Source organism: Cornus florida, unplaced genomic scaffold (genome assembly GCF_030987335.1).
Source record: "Cornus florida cultivar Cherokee Brave unplaced genomic scaffold, ASM3098733v1 CherokeeBrave_3.0.0_Hap2_Chr01, whole genome shotgun sequence".
Lineage (NCBI taxonomy): Eukaryota > Viridiplantae > Streptophyta > Magnoliopsida > Cornales > Cornaceae > Cornus > Cornus florida.
The window spans coordinates 87,367,020-87,387,729 of NW_026775571.1; the positions used below are offsets into that span (position 1 = coordinate 87,367,020).

Consider the following 20,710-nt stretch of genomic DNA (forward strand, 5'->3'; position numbering starts at 1 on the left):
TATATGTTTTCATGATTGTATTGCTTGATTTTTCATAGTGACAATGAAAATGAGATTGTGGAATGATTTTAATGGCATGTTGTATGAGAACCTTGTTAGTCTATGGCTTAGGATTTCCCTTTAATGGATTAATCTTGATTTTTAACCTCATGTGCTCTTATCATTTAATTGAAGGCTTGATAATCTCTAGCTTAGTGAGCATGTCTAAGGCTACACCCTAGTTTAGGTAGTTAAAGCATGTAAACCTTTGATAGGTCATTCCTGCTTATCGATTTCATGAACTTCTTGAAAGTAATGTAACAATTTTGTATCGTTGCATTCCATGATTACATATATATATTGTTTCCCCAAGTTAATATCAACTAGCATGTTAATAGGGTATGTAGTGGATTCATTTCCCTAGACCTCTCTTTCTAGATTTCTTTCTCTTGAATTCCTTGCATTTATTGTTTTATGTGCATTTCAATTCTAGTTACTAAGTGACAAACCAATCAAAACTCTATACACCTTTTATCAAACTAAAAGTGAATTTAAAGACCTTGTTTGCCATAAACTAGCAGTCCCAGTGGTCGACTTACCCTTCTAATAGCCCTATTTTACAATGATTTGTGTTATTGCCAATGGTTGATTTATTATAGATCGAATATTTACCGATCAATTTTTGGCGCCGTTGCCGGAGATTGCAAATAATTTTGTAACCGAGGTTTTAGGATTAACTTTGGTTTGGTTATGAATATTGTGATCTTGTGGATATTTTCTTGTTGGTTTCAACTAATTTGTGTTTCAAGTATTCTAAGGTTGATTCTAGGTACTCAAGGCTTGCTGAGGGAAAGCTAGCAAATTTATAAGTCTAAAGGACTCCCGGTAAGTTTTCGAAGTTCTAGTTTCAAAGTCATGAATATTCTGCATGTGGTTAAATTATTGATAGTCAAATTTTGAAGCCCTTGTCGAGGCAATTTGTTGTTTCTTTTTATTGCAAAGCATCGGTCCTTGTCGTGGCTATTTATTTTCTGTCTTATTAATAATTGAGGAGAAATGGAACATTGTATGTGGAAGTTATGGTAATGAATTGTTGTTGTGTTGATTGTGTAGTGAGTTGTTGATGTTTGGTTGTCGGTCATTATCCTTACCAACTCTTGAATCCCCTATTGACATAAATTCGCTTGAAAGGACTCTTAGAAGAAACCTTAGGGAATCTGCAAATATAAGAGGAATCGAACTCGAATTTAATACAATGGCTGAAAATGAGGGAAATGTCGGAAATGAGGGAATTAATAATGACATGGCTGAAATTCCAAATGTTGCACCTATGACTCTTAGGGACCATTTTATCCCTACAACCTATGCCTCTCTTTCTTACATAGTGATGCCAAACATTGAGGCAGCTCAATATGAGATCAAATCTAGCACCATTCAAATGCTCCCATCTTTTCATGACTTTGAAAATGAAGACCCCTACAAGCACTTTGATGAATTCCTTGAAATATGTTCTACCATCAAGCTTAGGGGCTTCCCTGAAAATGCTCTCCATTTGTATCTCTTCCCATTTGCCTTAAAAGATAGGGCAAAATATTGGTTGAACTCCCTTCTGCAAATTCCATTACTACATGGGCTAAATTGCAACAAGAATTCTTAAAAAAGTACTATTCAGTGAGTAAAACCAACCTAATGAGGCGTTCCATTCTTAGCTTTTCACAAAGCGAGGGGGAACAACTCCATGAGACTTGGGAAAGACTTCAAGACCTCCTTAGGAAATGTCCTCACCACCTAATTCCAAAATGGCAATTGGTGCAAGCTTTCTATGCTGGTTTAACCGACACCCATAGATTCATGGTTGACTCATCATATGGAGGGATGTTCATGTCTAAAAGTGCGGATGAGGCATGAACCTTACTTCAGAATTTGAGTGAAAACTCATTGCAACATAATTCTCGTGGTGCTCTAACCTCAACCAACACAAATAACACCGACCCATCTCAACCAAAGATAATGAGGGAAGAGTCTTCTCAAGTGGATGCCATAGCTCATAAATTCTATCAATTGATGGCACCACATCTCTCTCCTTCCTTGTCTCAAAATTCAACTAGTGCGGTGTGTGTATCATGCACTAGTCCTTTCCACCTCTCGGAAGATTGCCCCACGCTGGAGCAATTTCCTAGTCCCAATCAAGAGCAAGTGATACGATATTTTCTAGGCCCGGAAACAATCCTTACTCCAATACTTATAATCCGAGATGGAAAGATCATCCAAATTTTTCGTGGCGACAACAAGCCCTACAAAATTCGTAATTCCAAAATCAAGGGCATCAAAATCAGCCTTTTTCTTAATTTCAAAATAGGCAATTTCAAGCCTCTTCAAGTTACCGTCCTCCGTATAATCCAAATGTCTCTACTCCATCTCCTGTGTTCCCAACGGATGAAATTCTTGCTGCAAATAAGCAAATGATGGAATCTCTAAACAAACAAATAATGGAATCTAATAAGCAACTCTTGACATTATTATAGCCTACTCTCTAAATGGTTTATTCTCATACTCAGTCCATAGCTAAGCTTGAAAATCAAGTCGGACAAATAGCTACTTCAATGAACCAACTTCTTTAAAGAGATAAGGGAAAGCTTCCCGTTCAACTATTTGAGAATCTTAGAGGGATGTATATGATTAACGAAGCCCCTCCTCCGAGCGGGCCTACTCATGAACAAGTCCAAGCAATCACCACCCTTAGGAGTGGTCGAATTATGGAAAACAAGGTTGATGGAGGAAAAGATGGAACAATCATTCCTTCCAAAAATCCAAATCTCTGCTCTTCTAATCCAAATCTCACTCTTGAAAATCTAAAGTCTAATGTTGAAAATTTCAAGCTTGTCAACCCAAATGTGGAGACGTCTTATGAGCCTAAGGCTCGGTTTCCTCAACGTCTCCAAGAGTCGACACATTTTGGGAACAAAAATTGTAAAATTCAAGATGTGTGGGAAGTTTTTAAGCAAGTAAAAATCAGCTTGCCTCTCTTGGATACTATAAAGCAAATCCTTCCCTATGCAAATTTCTCAAGGATTTGTGCACTCAAAAGCACACTTTAAAAAATCATTTGCAAAGAAGGTAAGATTAACTAAAAATGTGAATGCAATCATTCAACACAGTACTACTCCAAAGTATAAGGATCCTGGTGCCCCAACAATCTCGTGTGTCATTGGTGACAATAAAATAAAAAGGGCCTTCCTTGACTTAGGTGCGAGTGTGAACTTGATTCCATATTCAGTTTACTTACAACTTGGCTTGGGAGATCTTAAGCGAACCTCCGTGGTCCTGCAGCTTGCTTACAGATCAGTCAAGCATCCACAGGGCATTCTTGAAGATATGATCATCAAAGTGGACAAATTCTACTTCCCGATAGACTTTGTGGTTCTTGACACGGAACCGGTCCATGACCCAAAGAAACATATCCCTGTGATCCTTGGTCGGCCTTTCTTAGCTACGGCTAACGCTTCAATTAATTGCCGAACAGGGGTGATGGACATCGCCTTTGGAAATATGCAAGTCAAACTCCACATTTTCCATGCAACTCTACATCCTTCCGAAGAGGATGATTGTTTCCTCATCGATGTGATAGATGAAGTGGTCGAAGAATCTCTTCCCTTTATTCTAAGCAAAGATCCTTTGAAAACTTGCATGTCACACTTTGACTTCTCAAACTTTGATATTGACCAATCCATCCAAGAAGTAAATTCTTTGCTTGACATCAATGCTATCATGAATTGTCCTTCTTGGAAGGTGCCAAGAGAGCCACTTCCTCAACTTTCCATAACTCCTCCAGTCCTTTCTTTGAAATCTCCACCATAACTTGAGTTAAAACCGCTCCCGGCCTACCTCAAATATGTGTTTCTTGGTGCAAGTCAAACTCTTCTGGTCATCATTGCTTCGAACCTTTTAACGGATCAAGAAAATAGCCTTTTAGCGGTGCTACAAGAGTACAAAGAAGCTATTAGTTGGGCTGTGGCTGATTTTAAAGGAATCGACCCTTCTATTTGTATGCACCGTATTCATTTGGAGGACAACGTTAAACCTTCTTGTAATACCCCTAATTTCAAAAGGATAGTCCTGGTATTTAATTTATTGTTTTAATTGAATTTTTAATTCTTTAGTTGTTTCTTTGACTTATTTGACTTATTTGAATTATTTGAACTTATTAATTGGGTTTTTATTTTACTTTAATGGTTTATTTATTTATTTATTTTTATTTATTTATTTATTTAATTTTTATTTTATTTTATGACTTGTCTTTAGCAAAGCTTGTCATCTCCCAGTCAAATTAGAGCACCGTGCATTTTGGGCCATAAAAAGGTTCGACTTTGATCTTCAACAAGCCGGTTCTAATCGCAAATTGTAGCTCAATGAGCTTGAGGAAATTCGCAATGATGCTTATGAAAACGCCAAAATCTATAAGGCAAAGACTAAAGCATTTCATGAAAAGCACATTGTCAACAAGTCTTTTGCTCCTGGACAGAAAGTTTAGCTTTTCAATTCTAGATTGAGACTCTTTCCCGGTAAACTCTGTTCACGATGGGATGGTCTATATGTCATCACTTCCGTCTTTCCTCATGGTGCAATTGAACTCCAAGATCCTACCGATGGATCTCTATTTAAGGTTAATGGCCAAAGGCTTAAGCCTTATGTTGATGGCAAAGTCCCAATTCGCAAAGTAGAGAAAGTCCTCTTAACGGACCCAATTTACGAGGACTAATGCGAAATCTTGGTTCATCTAGCTATCGACGTTAAATTTAGCACTCATGGGAAGAAATTCTTCCAATTTCCAAGCTTCCTTCTTTCGAGTTGCCTTGGCAATGAATTTTTTTAAAAATCAGATAGGTATAACCAAAATGTGACCTCTTTCAAAATTGTCTCGAATTGCATTCCAAAAGTCACAGGCGGTTTTCTTAGCCATTTTACGGTCTCGATACCTTTTTCAGAATTTTTTGCGGTCATTGCTATAATTTTCTAGTCCAATCCAAACCTCAGGGGAAATTTGGGTCTCTAACGTAATCGCTTTTGAAATTGCCTTCCGAATTCCATTCCGAAGGGTTTACACAGTGTCTCGGATATGAAAGAGCTTAAGTTTCCAATTTCAGGATTTTTCAATCCCGGCCTAGCCTTCGTTAGGCCCAAAATCAAAGTATGGAGGTTCTGCCTAGAAGCTTGGCGGGCGCCTGCGAAAATAGACAGTGTACTCAAGTCCCCGCGGGCGCCCCCCCATCGGTGCGGGCGCCCGTCGCCCATCGCTACTGCTCTTAAAATAGGCGTCCAAGCCCATTTTAAGTCTTTTAAAACCTTTCTCTCATCTCTCTTTCAGCATCCAGACTTCTCATTTGCCCTTCAACCTTCCATCTCCTCCTCTTTCATCATATCCTCTTCTTTCATCCCCAACCTTCTTCCTCCTTCCTTAACCCCTCATCATCATCTCCATTAACACTGAAAAAGGGGAGTTGTGCTCTCCATTATTGGGTAAGTGTCTAACCTTTGTTCTTCTTTCAATTTTTGATCATGTGAAGGCTTGGATTAATTGAATTGAAGTGTGGTTTGTGCTTGGGACTTGTATTGTTGATTACAGGGTTCAATTTTTGGAGTTTTTACATCTCTAACTCCCTTTTGTCTCTCTCCTTAATTTTTACGCACACCAGGTGTTCGTTAAATTGCCCAAACCAACATTTTCACTCAAATAGCTCCCAAAACCTCTTCTAAGCAAGCTCGTTCTTCCGAAGGACCTTCTGGGGAGGCCCCCACGCCAAATTGGGCGGATTGGCCCATCGAAACCGAGGCAAAATTTAACACCCAAGAAGGTTTCGAAAACAATCTAGAAACCACGTGGGCGGTCCGCGAATTGATAAAACATGGCTTCGCCTCTCTTGTTAAGCCACGCGCTAGTGGTTACTATCCGCGTGTGGTCCACCTATTTTACACGAACATGTTCCATTCATGCGATAACCCGGACGTCATTAAAACCACTATTGATGGCATCACTTTTAAGTTCAAACTTCGGGACCTTGCCATGGCTTTGCTCTGCCCATTGGCATCTCCGGTGGATGAAGCGGGTCTACCTTTGTACGTTGTGCCTCCAGATAATCTAAAAGTGGCGGACGTTGTGGAAGAAATTTGCCATAACCAGTATACCGGCAATCGAACTGCCAGCACCAATAAGTCATTTCTCCCATGTCAGCTCTAGTTCCTGGACTCGGTCCTGGCCAAAAATTTCCTTCCTGTGCTGAAGCATTCTGAACGTAAAGGGGCTTTTCTGAAGGCCCTTTATGCCGCTGAGAAGGAACAGTGGTTCTACGTCCCGCAGCTTATCTGGGACCAAATTCTCAAGGTCTATAATGACCTAATTGTGTTGCGTTCGAGCAATGCCATCACTTAGACATTTCCTTTTCCATACTTGATCACCCAGCTGCTCAAGAACAAAGGGTTCAAAGTGCCCCGTAATGAGGAGAAGCTAAATGATGTTATTCATTTTAACCTTGTGGTTTGGAAGTCCAGCACAGTTTAACTCAAGACTTCCCGTTAAGCTCGCATAGATGACGTGTTGGATTGGGGAGCTCCAACTGCTCCTGTTGCTCCGGCTCCGCCTATTGCTCTTGTTGCCCCGCCTCCACATGCTATGCCTGAGGCCGCTTATGACTCGCTCAGCACTCATCTTGATACACTCCAGCTACGAGTCGAGGGCATTGAGGGCATCCTTACGGACTTCCGTAAGGAGACTATGGAGAGGCTTCAGGCAACTCAGGCTGGACAGCAAGCATTGCAGACCATGCTTTAGACCCTGATTGACCGCGCCCTAAGCGGCGCCGGTGGCTCATCCTCCACCCCGATGGAGTGACTTTGTGCTTTCCATCTCTATCTTGATTTATAGTAGTACTTATTAAACTTTATTTTGGGCCGCGTTTGGCATTTACTTTTCAGTTCCTATTTTGAACTTTTAACTACAATACTTTTACTGCTTTGAAGGGATATTCGGTTTTTAGCTAAATAAAATTGCTGTTATATATATTCATTTTTGTTTGGATTCATTTGATACTTGTGGTGTATAGATGTCTTTTGACAGGTTTTTGAATTCAAGTTTGGGGGCATGCTCTTGAAATTCGCAATGTGGCTTATTTTTGTGCCGTCACTGAATTTCCTCCTCCACTTGGTACTATTGTTCCATGTACCCTCTTTTCAATTTCATTTTCATTCTTTGTCTTCTCACATTGAGGACAATGTGACATTTAAGATTGGGGGTGCATTATTGCATTTTTGGTATTACACTTTTGCTCGCATGTTTAACTTGATTCATGTAAGTTAATAAAAATCATTTTTAGGAAGCAATGATAGAGTAATCTTGGAACTTGTTAGAGATTGATAGAGTAATCATTCATGTAACTTGATGCATTTTTGGGAAGCAATAATAATGCATTTTTGGTATTACACTTTTGCTCGCATGTTTAACTTGATTCATGTAAGTTAATAAAAATCATTTTTGGGAAACAATGATAGAGTAATCTTGGAACTTGTTGGAGATAGAAGCATATGTTTAATACTTTGTGTATAGAGGCAAATGATAATTTTTGAAAATAAAGAAAAATCTGAAATGATCATGTGAATTCAAACTGGTTTGTATAAAGGCTTCAATTAGATTTTCGTCGGATTCCATACCCTTCTTTGCTTTACGCTGCACAGATGCACACCGGAAACTCAATTGTGAGGCATGCAACTTGATTGACCTTAACCTTGACTCAGTTGATTTGAATTGATGACCTTAATGAATGGTTATCTTTGGTATATATATATATATATATATATAATAAAAAATGAAAAAAAAATGAATAAAGATAATGACTAGTTTAAGTTCGTAGCCTTGCTAACTCGAGTTATTAAGCCCTAGGAGTGTCTTTACACTTAGCACCCTAAAGCCGTCCAGTTTGGGAGTTGCTGGCCTAACGCTTGCTACATGGGTTGGTTAGAAAGCTTCACTGTTAGTCACAAAAATAAAAATAAATAAATATGGTTTGTTGGAGTTCGTAGCCTTGCCAATTCGAGTTAGTAAGCTCTAAGAGTGTCTTTACACTTAGCACCCTAAAGCCGTTCAGTTTAGGAGTTGCTGGCCTAACGCTTGCTACATGGGTTGGTTAGAAAGCTTAAGGGACTTCGGCATTGCACGACCATACTATGTATCTAAAAAAAAAAAAAAAAATGCATGCCTTAGAGACCTCATTCAAAAAGGGAAATTCAATGATTTGAAGCTTATGTTTTGAAATTAGAAAAAAAAAAAAAAAAAAAAAAAAAAAGGTAAAAGCCACATATTGGAAATCCGGTTCACTTTCACTGAAGTTAGAGTTGATTTCTACTAAAGAAATGACAATTGAAGTATTTATATAGACTATGACGTTGATGCATGAGATTTAAAATTTGTTTAGCGATTTTGTTTATCAAGGCTTCATATATGCAAGGTAGTTTGCTTAATGATTTCGTCTCCAGTATTCTGTCTGTTCCAGGTTATATTTGAGCTCTGCATATATTTTAGTGCGCCATGATTGATGCATGTTGGTAGCATTTCAAATGTCGTCATTTTTTTGTTGTTAAGAGTTTCATTTTTGGGTTTGCTATGGGACTAGCAAAATGTAAGTTTGGGGGTGTGATAAGTGCCGAATATTGCATATTCAAGCGCCCTTATTTGCATTAGTTAAGTCCATTAGTTGTCTATACTGAATATATTAGACTTAATTGTATTCTTTTGTCTATTTTCAGGTTGGTTCCCCTAAAAGAGGTAAGAGTGACGCTTTGATAAGTTTTTGAAGATCAAACTACGCCGTTCCCGGGGACCGTCATTTTGGCAAGTCAAGTAATCCACGGAACTCATGACGCTCGATGCACAAAGCCCAAGGAAGAAGAGTAGTGTTAGCAGTCCGTGTAAAAAGACGTTCAAGAGCATATATTTTTAGAGCAGACCCAAGAAGTTGCGGGCGCCCGCAAGAAATCCGAAAGCGCCCGCCAAAATCTCCAGTAGCATATAGCCAGCGCAGGCCCCCGCCATCAAGCACCGCGGGCGCCCGCCAAGCCTTCCTAGGTGCCTGCCAAATATGCCAGTGCGCTGAGAAGGCGCGGGCGCCCGCCCTGCGCCTGCAGGCGCCCGTCGATTTGCAGACAACTCTGCATTGTTTGGTTCAAGGCTATCCCCTTGACCCATTTTTGCGGTCCTGATTCTTCCTAGGGGTGGGTAGCCACAAAAATAAAGGAAAAATGAGTTTTTCTCTGGCTAAAAGGGGGGTTTAGAGTCTTAGGAGAAGGTATCTCTCATTTTAGCAAACTTCTAGAGAGAGAAATATTATAAGGTGAGGGGCAAAAATGGTGGAGATAATGATCAACTCTCCTTCATCCATTGCTCCTATGGGTAACTAACTCCCTATCTAGGGAGGTGATGAAGGCCTCTCTAGTAAGCATGTTCTAGTCTTGGTTTATTTTGGGGAAAATGATGTGCATATGTGATTGCTCCATAATCTAGAGCTTACACTTGATGTAATGAACTGAATTTGATATAAATGATCATGTTGAATCTGTTATCTTGTCTTAGAATGTATGTTCTCATGGTTGTATTGCTTGATTTTTCATAGTGACAATGAAAATGAGATTGTGGAATAGTTTTAATGGCATGTTGTATGAGAACCTTGTTAGTCTATGGCTTAGGATTTCCCTTTGATGGATTAATCTTGATTTTTAACTCATGTGCTCCTATCATTTAATTAAAGGTTTGATAATCTCTAGCTTAGTGAGCATGTCTAAGGCTACACTCTAGTTTAGGTAGTTAAAGCATGTAAACCTTTGATAGGTCATTCCTGCTTATCGATTTCATGAACTTCTTGAAGGTAATGTAGCAATTTTGTGTTATTGCATTCCATGATTACATATATAAATTGTTTCCCCAAGTTAATATCAACTAGTATGTTAATAGGGTATGTAGTGGATTCAGTTCCCTAGACCTCTCTTTCTAGATTTCTTTCTCTTGAATTCCTTGCATTTATTGTTTTATGTGCATTTTAATTCTAGTTACTAAGTGACAAACCAATCAAAACTCTATACACCTTTTATCAAACTAAAAGTGAATTTAAAGACCTTGGTTGCCATAAACTAGCAGTCCCAGTAGTTCGACTTACTCGTCCAATAGCCTTATTTTAAAATGATTTGTGCTATTGCAAAGGGTTGATTTATTGCAGATCGAATCTTTACCGATCACTAAACCATGAAGAGAAATCCTATGTCGTCGGAAGAATGAGTGATTGTCTCTACTCAGCACGAATAAGCTCTAAGACTGGAACTATCCGTTACCTCAAAAATAAAAGTAGGCCAGGCCCACGAGCAAGTTCTTTCTACGACAACCCCAACAGAGATCGGAAATCTATACATCTATAGCTAACTCATGCAATAACTATATAATCCGTAAATATATATATATATATATATATATATATATATATATATATATATATATATATTCACACTAAAGGACTCTCACTGGACTACAGGCCGGTCTCAACCTAAATAGAGGCAACATGCAAAACGCACCCAAGGTGGGCATGTGTACCTAAACCTAACAGGGTACACCTCCAACTATCATAACCAGCTATGCATCCCAATGCATATACGCTCCCTAACCATCGATCCTGAGACTCACGCTCATATCGAGGTACCATAACTATATAATTAAACTCCATCCAAACCAAAGTAGTGCCGCTCAACTGTTCCTTGCCTTGACACGACATAAGTATAAGTATCCATTAATCCAGTTAGTCATTCAACTTATTTAGTTGACTTGATACAATTATAAGTAGGACTTAACATTTGAGTTAATCCATTCTTATATAAAATAGGTAGGACTTAACTGATAAGTTAATCCATCCATATAGTACCACCATCCCATACTGGTGTATTAAATCCACACAATCCAACCATTGATGTAACAATTTCAGAGGTACATCTAAAACATCCAAGGTTAAACATAATAATAATATCATATTATGCTAAACCTAATAGGACAACTTATAATTTATTTAAATTTTCTATGTCACATATCCTACACATACAGAATCTTAAATAGATTGGTATATTTTTTCTATACAATCACTTAAGCATTCTCCATACTTTGTTTAAAAGTTATTTAAATCATCCCTAATCCTTATTCGATGTTTAGGACTCCAACAAATCCAATATACAATTAATACAACACTGTTTCTGAGACTTTACCAGGTAAGGCTCGAGCATCATGTCCAAGGCTCGAGCATCATAACCAATTGCTCGAGCTTTCACAACCAATTGCTCGAGCATCACTACTAATTGCTCTAGCTTTCACAACCAATTGCTCGAGCATCACTACCAATTGCTCGAGCTTTTTATCCCAATGCTCGAGCTTCACAACCAAGTGCTCAAGTACTGTAACATCGGTCCGACTCTGTTACGTGAAGACCTAGAATTTTCAACTATGCATCAAATCCTTAATTGTTTCAGGAATCCTAGGCATGTTTTTATGTTCTATACATATACAGATATAACAAAACATCATATAAAACATATATCAAATTCACAAACTAATCAAATTAATTCATGAATTTAACAGTTTATACACAAGAACAATCATGAACAATAATTTTATAAAACCTAGTTCTAGATCAATTAAAACATATATTTCAATTTTAATTAATCTTTTACACATCCCTAAGTTATACTAAAAACATATAGATCACAGATCTAAGGAAAAGTGTAGAACAGAGAACTTGCCTGTAGGATTTGACAAAACCCTAGCCTCTTTTTTCTTCTTCCTCCTTCCTCCTCCTCTCTCTCTCTCTAAAATATACGTGATAATAATCTAGTCCCTTTTTCCAACCCTATAGAGACATATTAATAGCCTATAACAAAACCCTATTCCTTTTCCTAATTCACATCCAAATAATAAAAATAAAATATAATAAAAATAATAAAAAGGTAACTAAAAACATAAGTTACGTAAATCTATGTATATTATTTTTATTAAATAAAATAAATACCCTAGATTATTTTCAAAGGACTTTTCCTCAATATATATATATATTATTTAACTATATATATTCATAGGGTAATGATCCATACCCATTAAACTCCTTATCCAAGTAGTCCATGGAACCCAATTGGTTGTCCCATGACTACAACCCAATACCCTAAAATAAAATGAATTAAAATTAAATTAAATACCATAAAACAAAACAATATTTAAGACATTTAATTTCCTAACCATTTTAATACAAGAAAAACAACTAACCTTATCTAACACAGAATTCAATTAAATAAGTATTTCAAATAAACACATAAGTAAATCAAATATACAATTAAAACAAATAAACAAATAAACAATTTAAACAATTAGCAAATATGCAAATAATCAAACAAAAATGAAATAAAACAATAATTAAAATGCTGAGACTATTTTTTTAAAATTAGGGGTATTACATTTTCCTTCCATTTTATATGGTTTATAAGCTTATAACACATGTTTAGCGAGTTAACTTTTTTTTTTTTTTTTTTTTTTTTTTTTTTTTTTTTTTTTTTTTTTTTTGTGTGTTCGGTAATATAAGAGTGAGCGAAGAATACATAAAAGGAGTTGGAAACTTTTTGGATTTTGCATTTTCTAATGATGTAACGACCCGAACCCGTAGGTCCGAACCATTAACTGGGTCTTTACTCGAACCAGAGGTCCACCTAAGTCCACGCCATTAAGTCCAAGGTTATTATATTAATAAATACAAAATATGATCAACAAAGTTCCTAAACGACTTTCCAAGACTCGTGGACAACTGTACTGGAAGGAGAAAACAAAGTGAGCAACCAGCAGCAAACTGGTCAACCGAAGTGGTGTTTCGGCAGACCGAAATAGCACATGCACCAGTCGACCGAAGTGCTCATTTCGGTCGGTCGGCCGGTTATGCTCTGAATAGTAACTGGAGTCTCTGGACATTTTCGGTCGACCGAAGTACTCATTTCGGCCGACCGAAATGGTCCTGCGAGTTAGAAATTCTACAGAAAATGCCATAAACCTGGGAATGAATAAAAATCTACAATAGAGCTTTAAAACTGAGCAGGTCCATCCCATACTCATGCAAGATTGATGAATAAAGATTACAACTTTCACCTAAGATTTATATCAACATATTTATACATGATCATTCACCAATCTTTAACAAGAACACAAAGCTTACAAAATTTACATGTTTAAAAGTTACATTTAAAACATTACAAAGGACTTAAACTCCTCATACAAAACATAACTTAAACAAAAATCCCAATCCCATTTAGAATTGTGGTAGGTTGTCGTCCGCCATGATGAGCACTGAAAAGTGCGTATTTAAACCCCTTAAGCTTAGGTATTCTAGGACTTTTATCTATCTTATTTTACCGTTTTGTATTGATTTCATGTTATTTCCATTTTTAGGTACTTATCCCCAAAACAAGCTAACTCAGCCAAATAAGAGCGTAATTGAAATAATTCTGGGATGAATCAAAGAAAGGAGCAAAATGAAGCAAACGGTGGAATTTCAGCAACTTCGATCGATCTCAAGAAAAGTTCGATCGATCCAACTTTCATCGATCTCAGCACTTCAAGATAGATCTGAGCCATGTTTGTCCTTGTTCAAAGATCTCAAAAGTTCGATCGATCCAACTTCCTTCTCCGATCGATCGAACATTCTTGTCCTTATCCAAATGACTGATCTTATCCAGTTGTACCACCCTACCAACTACTTTTGTCCTTTCCTCAAAAATATCTTCAAAATATCTCAGATTTGTTTTTATCCAAAAAGGCGCCGCCATTGAGGATCGATCCAACTTCAGTTCGATAGATCTCAGCCATATTCGATCGATCCAAGTCCAAGGTTCGATCGATCAAACTTCCTCCGGTGCGAAAAAGTTAAATTTCCAGCTCACAAAAAGTTATCCCTTATCCAATCATTGGAGAATATTTGCTATACGACCCCAGCTTATTTTGGGTGTCATTTGACCTACCTATATAAGGATAAGGATTACTTTTTGTAAAATAAAAAAGATCATATTATATCATCTTATATCATATCATACCTTAGAGAACTCTTCGTGAGGAAGCAAAGAAGAGGACATTGCTTGATCCAAGCTTCTTAGGACTCGTGCTTTAGGTACCAAGCTTGAGCTTTAGGTACTTAAGGCTCAAGCTTTGAATGATGGTGCTCGATCCTTGAGGTCTGGCACGAGGCCTTGGGAGTTTGGTTTTCCTTTAAAATCAACTCTTCATTAACCAAAAAACAAATTTCTTCCATGAAGCTTGCCCTTGAGGGTTAGAGGACATCATTCATGAGTGGCTAGACATACTCTTGGGGTTAGAGTTAGACCTAAGCATGCTTTCTACTTCTTGATATATGTATTTTTGAGGGGATTTGTATTGTGATTCATATCTTGACACTTTTATATATATAGATCATGTTTATTCAATGATTTATGTGGTTTAATACTTCCAATTGATCATTTCATTCTATCCATATGTCTATGTATGCTAGAATAGATGTTCATGTGTTTATCTCTATTTCTTGTGCTATTAATGCATGTCTATGTGTGTTGATGTTATAGATCTAGAGATTGTCAAGACATAGTGCTTTATGTCATGTTCTTGTGATTTATTTGATGGTTCATACTCATTTCTTGATGGATTATACCTCTTCCTTAGTTTAATTAGTTTAATTTCATGTCATTAGCTTAGTTGTAGAGTAGTTATTAAATGGGAGGACAATCCATGTTTGTTGTTGATGTTCCATACTTATGAAAAGCAAGTAACATGTATCTCTAACCTTGTGATGTGTTTGGATTGCGAGCTTAAAGAAAGGATTAATGGCTTAATTTGATATGTTGTGCTATCCACCATGTTGTTTAGACAATATATGCTTAATTTGTCATCCATGCTTATTGAAACAACCGCACACACTATTTGTTGTAATACATGCCCTTCCCCTCATTAATCATTCATTCAAGGTGTAGAAAAGCTATGCTTAGTGGTGATCTCTAAACCCCAAGATCTCTCTCTCTTTTATTCTCTCTATTGCATTATTACTTACTTTAGTTTAATTTGCATCTAGTTTAATTCAACCAACCAACCACTATTTGATCACTCAACCTACTAACCTTAATTTTGATCCCTCAACCTAATACGACACTCAATCCCTTGGGACGATCCCTACTCACCCTAGCTATATTTTTAGTGAAAGGTAGTAGTGGCAATTTCTAAATATAAAACTTGGCCACATAAGCATAAACTTTGGGTTTGAATTGACGACACACCAAGTTTTTGGCGCCGTTGACGGGGATTGATTGATTGGCAACGTCATATTTGTGGAATCAATTAGGAATTAATACTCTTTTGATCGTGTATTTACTTTGTTTTCAATTTTTGTTACTTATTGTGTTTGTTCTTGATTGACAAAGAGCATTGAGCGAGGAAACAAGCAAAGGAGCTAAGCAAGCAAAGGAAAAATGCTAAAAATCTAAAAAAATTGCTAAGCTAAGCTAAAAAAATTTTAGAGTTGAAGTGCTAAAGGACCTTTATGAGCTTTTCTTTACTCATCCCTTAGTTAAATCGTCGGCCCGCGTGGAGGCTTGTAATTCAATTCTTAGATAAATCGTGAGCCCGCGTGGAGGCAATTTACTTTTCTTACATATTGTTAAAGTATGGGAGTATGAGAACATTGTATGTGGATGAAGTTTATTAATTATTGATTTATTGTGAAGGTGAAGTGTTTGTTGTTATTGCTTGTTGTGTTGTATTGTGCATGCATGGTCTTAGATTATTGAGACCCACTTTTGTCCCTTTAAATTTTCATCTTGAATCTATTATTCGAAACCCTAGGGGAGAGGTAGTTCTAGTCAATCCATTTCATCAATGGAGGGACACAATAAGGACCATGTGGAGGACCTTGGTCACATAGACTAACAAGGTATCCTCCACCCCAATGTGCATCATGATAACATGCAAGTTCCATTAGGCATGCCAAGGCCATATGTTCATCTACCACAACAACAAGGCTAAGTTCCATTGGGAATGCCAAGGCCAATCTGTGCTCCACCACCTCCTATCATTTAAGGCAACCAAGGTGCCCATGTTGCACCTCCAATTGGTAATCCTCCCCTCACTTTAACAGATCACTATGTGCCTAATGAATATAATACACCCACATGCATTCAATTGCCACCGTTTAGAGCACACCACTATGAAATTAAGCCACAAACCATTCAAATGCTTCCTAATTATCATGGACTTCCAAATGAATAACCTTACAAGCATTTGGATGAGTTTCTTGAAGTATGTTCCACCGTAAAATACACGGACATGCCGGAAGAGGTCTTAAGGCTTAAACTTTTTCCATTCACCCTTAAAGATAAGGCAAAATATTAGTTTAACAATCTTAGGCGGAAATGCAATAAGAGTTCTTAAAGAAGTACTATCCGGTCTCTAAGACCAATGCCATGAGAACCTCAATTTGAGAATTTTCACATGGGGATGGAGAAACATTTCATGAGGCATGGGAATGCTTTAATGAATTGCTTAGGAAGTGTCCACATCATGACATGCCCAAATGACAATTAGGTCAATATTTATTTGAGAGCTTATCGGACAATTACAAAGGCATGGTTGATGCTTCCATGGGTGGCTCTTACATTGATAGGCATGAGGATAACGGGTGGAGTCTTTATGAGAGCATGAGTGAAAATTCTTTGCATCGTACTCTATCTTCAAATCATGGTAGAAATTCTAGTGGTAGGAAGAGTGTTGGTTTACATCAAGTCGACCACTCTAATGAAATTACCGCTAAAATGAAATCATTATCTCAAAGGTTTGATCAATTTTTGATCAACCAAAACTCGGCAAATCAAGTATCTTCCTTCCCTAACCATTCTCATCATGCATCTAATGAGACATGCATGACTTGTTCAAGTGTTTTACATTCTACTTCTAATTATCCCCATGGACATGTGCAAAATGAGCATCATGAACAAACAAATGCTGTTTTTACTAATCAAGGGAACAATCCTTATAGAAATCATTACAATCCTAGTTGGAGGAATCACCCGAATTTCTCTTTGAAAAACCAAGGGGAGGGCTCAAACCTTTCTCAAGGCGGTTTTCAAGGAAAGAACATTCCACCTCCAATGCAAAGCCAAGGTTCCCAAGGTTTTAGATTATCATATCAATCACAAGGAAACCCAAGGTTTTAGATCATATTCCTAAGGAAATGTTAGAAGTCCCCCTTTTGAAGAGAAAGTTTTGACCGCTTTGGGCACTTTGGAGGCAAACACACAATTACTTCATTCTTACTCTCAATCCATTGCTAAGCTAGAAACCCAAGTAGGGCAAATAACTAGTACTTTGAATGCAAGAGAGAAGGGAAAAATGCCTTTGAATGCCTCACAAAAGCAACAATGTGTTGTGGAGACTCATTCCTTATCGGAAGGTCACACAATAGAGCATGTCAATGCGGTGACTACCTTGAGAAGTGGAAAGATTGTGGACAACCAAGTGGGTGTGTCCAATGAAGAAAGTGAACCGGTGCAACCACAAGTTGACACCCGTCCCGTTTCATATCATATTCCTCTTTCATTACATATGCATGACCATATAAATGAGAATGTGTTGAAAAGTGATTTGCAAAGTGATTTTGAAAAGAAAGATGTGGAAAATGATTTGAAAACTTCTTGTGTTAAAGAGACTTCAAAGAAAAATTCTGAAAAGGTTTTTGAACCAAAAACTCCATTTCTGGATGCCTTAAAAAGATCCATTTCAAATGACAAGCAAAAGGCCAAAGTCAATGAAATCATGGACGTGTTTAGGCAAATGAAAGTCAATCTTCCACTTTTGGATGCAATCAAGAAAATTCCGGCTTATGCCAAATTCTTGAAAGACTTGTGCACCTAAAAGTGGAAGAACAAAAGCCAAACACTTAGAAAAGTGGTCTTAACCGAGCAAGTGTGCTCAATTTTACAGCGTAACACTCTCCCTAAGTTTAAGGACCCCGGTTCACCTACTACTTCATGCATCATTGGTGATCATATCATTAATCGAGCTCTTCTTGACCTAGGAGCAAGTGTTAACCTTCTTCCATACTCGGTTTATGTCAAATTAGGCTTAGGAGACTTAAAACCAACGTCGGTAGTTATACAACTTGCCGACCGATCAATCAAAAAGCCTAGGGGTATCATCGAGGATGTATTGATTAAAATTGATAAATTCTTCTTTCCTATTGATTTCGTTGTCATTGACACGGAACCGGTCCCAAATCTTAAGAGCCAAATTCCCATTATCCTTGGTCGTCCTTTCTTGGCAACCGCGAATGCCAACATTAATTGTAGGACAGGGATAATGAAGATCTCATTTGGCCACATGAAGGTAAAGTTGAATATTTTCAATCTAACTCCCAATTCATTTGACAAGCATGAAGAGATTAATGTTGTAGGAAAATGTCATGACCTTAAAAGTGAAGGAATTGAGCTTTTGTGTGAGACCAAGGTTTCAAAAAGTACATCTTCAACCTTGAAACTAAAGAAAGTTGTTTCAAAATCTTGTTTTAAAAGGGCGGGGAAGCCCAAAGATTGCATTGACCAAGGACCGAAAACGTCTTTTGAGCTTAATCCAACAAGTTCCTTAAAGAACCATTTGTTGGGTGGAGTTCAAAACACTTATCACCCCATTGAGGAGGGGATGCACTACAAGATGTTTGATCCGAGCTAAAAGAGCCCAACATCTTACTAGAGACGTTAAAGACTAGCACGACATTTCGTAGGGTGTCAAAACCCTATTCCTCCCTCATTTTTATCTTTAATTTCATTTCTTGCGAAGTCTAGATACTTGTTTTTGGTTCATATGCATTGCTAGGAACTTTGATTAGGATTGCATACAATTTTATGTTGTGATTGAGCATTTTGCATAAGTTTGATCGATCTCAAATGAGAGTTCGATCGATCGAACTTTGACCTACATCCAACATATAGAAAATTTTTGACCTGTATCCACCTGCATCCAAATCACCTCTCTGTCCCATCGTTCGAACTTATTCCCAAATCGATCATAACTTCTTCGATCGATCCAAACTTCAAGTTCGATCGATCTTGAGTTCCAACACTTAGAAAAATTTCTGAATCCAAAAACCTGCATATTTTTAGCTCTATGTCAGATCGATCGAACATTTTGTTCAGATCGATCTCTATTTTTCATCTCAGTGCTTTGACTTTGTTTTGACTTTTTAATTTTTAAAATTCTAAAAATATTTTTATTTTTATTTTATTTTATTTTCCAAAAATCCCAAAAAGATTTTATTTTATTTTAATTTTTAGTTTTAAATTTTAAATTTTTAATGATTTATAAAAAAATAAAAAATAAATTTCAGAGAGAGATCATGTCAGTTTGATCGATCTGAGATCTTAGTTCGATCAATCGAACAGATTCGGGAAAGTTTTTAAAAATGAAACTGAGGGTTTCAAGATCGATTTCAAAGATTAATCTAACCCTCTTCCAAACCCTATCCCTCGTCGCCGCTGCACCCATCTTCCCCATCTCTGGCGAGACCTCCAACGAGCTTCATCTTTTCCCGAATCACTCTCTCTCCTCTTGGATCTCGGATCTCATCTCATCTTCACCTCATCCCTTTTCTCTCATTTTTGGTAAGATCCGAATCCCTTTTGTGATTTCAAGCTTCGATTTGATTTATACATGCTTTAAATGTTAGATCCATGCTATTTTAATGTTGAAAACCTCCATTGATGAAGCTTTGACTCACTTTATGTATATATGTATATATGTGTATATATATATTTTATTAGATTTTGTATTTTCGATTTTGATTTTGGGAGTATGGGCTTCATTAGGTGAATAGGATTGATGATTTGTTGTGTTGATGGGCCCACGACTATGTTCGTGAAGGCCTCGTGTCATCCACGTCACAGATCTGTGACTGTCCACGTTCTTCGCAGAGTTCGATCAATTGAACATATTTCTCAGATCGATCGAAGGAGATCGATCGAACTTAGTTTCTTAATTTCTCAGATCGATCATGAGAGATCGATCTCACAATTTTTGCGATCGATCGAACTTCACAGATTTCATATACACATTCCATGCATCTTATCTTGTGTCCATGCTATCTTATTCGTGCCCAATGCCTATGATTTTCCACATTGGATGCATTTTACACTTATACTGCTTAGCATGTTCACATCCTATCACTTCCATAGATTCATGTCATTTATCTGTTTTGTTTATCTTACTTGACATATATGATTCTATTTTGTTCTTTAAATTCTTTAATCTGGCACTGACTCCCCTTGCAAGTTTTCAATTATTTTACAAGCCATGGCTAAGCGCAAGACTGTAGCCCGCAGACATTATCACCGTCGAAGCAGGCCGATTTTTTATGATGAGGCCGGTCATTCTCATTCCCAGGACCGTATACAAGAGGAGCCGGCTGAGCCCACACAGTCTCCTCATTCTGACAGCAGATTATATTCTGATGCTGAAGCATCTCATTCACACAGTGATGCTGAGACTGAGCATATACCATCTCCTCCACTACAGCCAGCTCAGCCAGTCCGGGAGTTAGACCAGCCATTATACAGATACTCACGCCTTCCAGTGGAGCATGAGTCAGTCTTCGATACG

At 37.5% G+C, this 20,710-nt stretch overlaps 1 pseudogene; it reads right to left on the bottom strand.

Moving 5' to 3' along the window:
- Window positions 1-16,532: 16,532 nt before the first annotated feature.
- LOC132283218 (small nucleolar RNA R71) lies at window positions 16,533-16,631 on the bottom strand (annotated as a pseudogene).
- Between the last annotated feature and the right edge of the window lie 4,079 nt (window positions 16,632-20,710).